Raw genomic sequence first — 3,143 nt, forward strand, 5'->3', positions numbered from 1 at the left:
CCTCTCTAATCCACATGCCCCTCTCCACACTGACAAATATTTGATTACCTCACTAATTTGCAGGGATAGTCCATGCTGAAATATGCTTTTCCATCGCATTTCCCTCTATTAATAATCAGCCGGCCTGAGAGATCATTCTCTGTTTGCAATGCAGCGATAGGAGCACATTCTGGACAAACAGCTTGTTAAGAAAGACTTTTAGGTCTGGCCTTGTTGCTAGGAAACTGGAAAAGCTACTGGAAAGCTGCTTGAATGTGGTGGAGTGTATTGCTGGCAATCAGTGCCACTTGCCCTTGGTGCTAGCCTGCAGCCTCTAAAAATACCGAAACATAGTCTGATGCCATCACATTCATACAAGGTGTTGGGGGGACATGCAGTTAATTGAGTGGCCCATGTTTGCATGTTTGGAGCTCAGGAGCCCAGTAAATACCATCATTTACAAGGCACTAGAGGAATGTTTAGGACAAAATAGGTTATAAGCATTGCTGGCCTGGCTCATTAAAAGGCAAGGCTGATCAAGGTGTGAGTTTGCAGCAGGGTGGTAGGAATCCCTCATGCATTTTTGTAACACTGGCAACAGCCCCTCAGTGTCACATCCTGTTTGGATTTGGTCCCTAGCTGGAATTTATTGTAGCAGCTCTCCTCACCTGGAGTCACAGTATTCCCCACTTACACGTCTCCAGGTAATTCTATAGGATGCATATATACCTTAATCTTCTTACTGTATGTCTTCTTAAGGCCACTAAATCCCCAGAGTAGTTCCAGTCGTCAAGAGGCACATTCTGGTGTGGCACTGGGGGTGTGAGAGAACATGGGGATGAAATCTTCAATGTGCCTTGAGAGGGCATTGAGGGAAACTGAGAGCACATCAAGCAGCATCCCCAGCCTGGAGAGCTGAGGAAGCCTGGAGGATGTGCACACCATGGATCCCACATCCCTGAGCCTAGCACAGCCCTTGGGCTAGGAGCTGCTGCAGCAGAGGAATAGCCCTTGACACTGTCAAACCACCAGGTGTCAACTGGGGTTTTGTGCAAGAGCCCTTTTTGTCCTCTGTGCCAGGCTGCTTCCCTGCAAAGTGAGCAAAGGAACTTTTCATTGCAACTTTTCCACGCCTGTGGAAACCTTCCTTGCCCTGAATTTAGGTTATGCTATTTTTTCTTGCCTTTCTTTAGTACCTCAAACTCTCCAGGACTTTCTCTTCACAGAAGCTGTCTGGTGGCTCTGAAGTGCTGCTCCGTTCTTTGCTAACCAAGAGAGAAGCACAGCAGAAAATAAAAGCCCACAGTTTCCACATGGAGGATCAGCATTTTTTCATTGTTAACAAATTTTAGAAATTCAAATGCTTTATAATGGGCCTGGCATGACTAAAGGATTTCTTTCCAGTGCCAAGGCCATAATTTGTGATTTAATTAAACAGTGATTTTTCAGCCATTCTTACTTTGGGGATCCTGACTACTTTTCAAACAGAGTTCTTTGAACTCTTCCTCCCACCCCAAGATATATAAACTGCAGCTCAACATCCCAGAACTAAAGGATCACTCCATAAAAGCCACCCAAAACTGATGACAATCTTTCTGAGGGTAGAAAACACACTGTATATATCAGCAGATAAAACTTCATATGGATTCTTCCCCTGCCTGCATGGGGTGAAGGCATTGCACTCACCCAGGCTGCCTCTGTTCCCTCTGTGGCCTCTGTTTTCTCCAGAAAACTTGGAGCTCACTGTTATGAGCTCCCCTCCCTTGAATGAAGTTAAGGCTTTATTGCTTATTCTGAGGAAATGAAAACAAAACACAGGTGCCACGCAGTAAAAGGAGATATGAGGAGGGGAAATGTGGGATTCAAGGGTGCAATAAAAGTGTTTACAATTGTGCTGTCTGCTCTTAGGACTGAACACCAACAAAGACATAGTGCAAGGGGAGGCAGGAGAGACTAAGATGATACCAAATACTTGAAGTGATCCGACATCACCACTGAAAGGTCATCAGCTGTGGTTAAACAGAACAAGGGATGTAAATCCCTGTTGTTTGTTTACTCAGAATTAAGTTCATGCAAATGTAATAGACCTCTCTGTCACCTTCCAAGCTTTGCCTAGGAAAAACTGTCTCTCTCAGGGTCAAATTTATTCTTATAGAAGCTGTGAATGAAGACTTGCATGGAGGGAAACTGCAGATACACTGAAGGACTTTGCTCATAGTTTTTTGGTGGTCCTGTAGAAAATTCATGTAAAAAGATGTTATCACTTCAGGGCATAAAGTGTCCCCTGTGCACAGCTCCTACTCCCAATGCTTTGTCATCTAAGAGGCCACTGCCTCCTTAACTCTGTGCTGATACTGTGGAAGGACAATACCAAATGTGTCATTTCATCAGAGGTTTCACCTCACCCATATGAACACCCAACCTGAAACATATTCCTGGCTGTGTTGCCCACATGCCTCCAGCCATCCTTCTGTTTAACATGGTGTGTTTGAACTGAAATAAAACAGTCAGGATTCACTCTGCTCCCTTATCTCTGCCTTGTAGTGGCCAAGTTTTCCCTTATCATGGAAAGTGGGAACTCAGTGGTCATTAATAGACACTGTCACTACAATGCCCCCGAAAGGAGGTGAGGCAATTCCAAGCCTTTGCATGGACTGGGCACAGGGGCACAGATTTATCCCCTTCCCCAGGCTCAGGCAGAAAGCTGACTGCTGTCTGAAGGCTGGTATCCAAAATACTTGAGTATTATCTTCTTTTGTGGCTATTTTTAAAAGGTCACAATCCTACATAGACCTTGCACAGCCAGGAGGGGAAGGATGGGAGCCGAGACCATGAAAGAGCCAAAAACATGAATCTCACCACTCAGTTTTCTGCTGGAAAGCAACGGCTTTAAAATCTGTCCTCTTTCCACCTCCAAGACTCCAAAGTATGGAAAATCAAGGATTCTCTAGGTAACAGGGACACTCTGGGGGCTTGTCCTGCCCTTGTGATTGTCCAGTTCCTTCTCCCAGTCACTGCCAAGCAGGAGACAGCTGGTGGTCCCACAGCAGAGCTGGCACAACCCCAGCTCACTGTTCCCCACACCCTGTCCTGCTCAGCAGCGTTTCCATGAACTTATCTCAGCAGCTCTTCATGCTTTGTGCTGTGAAGATCAAAGACAAGGT

Source organism: Cyanistes caeruleus, chromosome 11 (assembly GCF_971803275.1).
Source record: "Cyanistes caeruleus chromosome 11, bCyaCae1.hap1.1, whole genome shotgun sequence".
In the NCBI taxonomy this organism is placed as follows: domain Eukaryota; kingdom Metazoa; phylum Chordata; class Aves; order Passeriformes; family Paridae; genus Cyanistes; species Cyanistes caeruleus.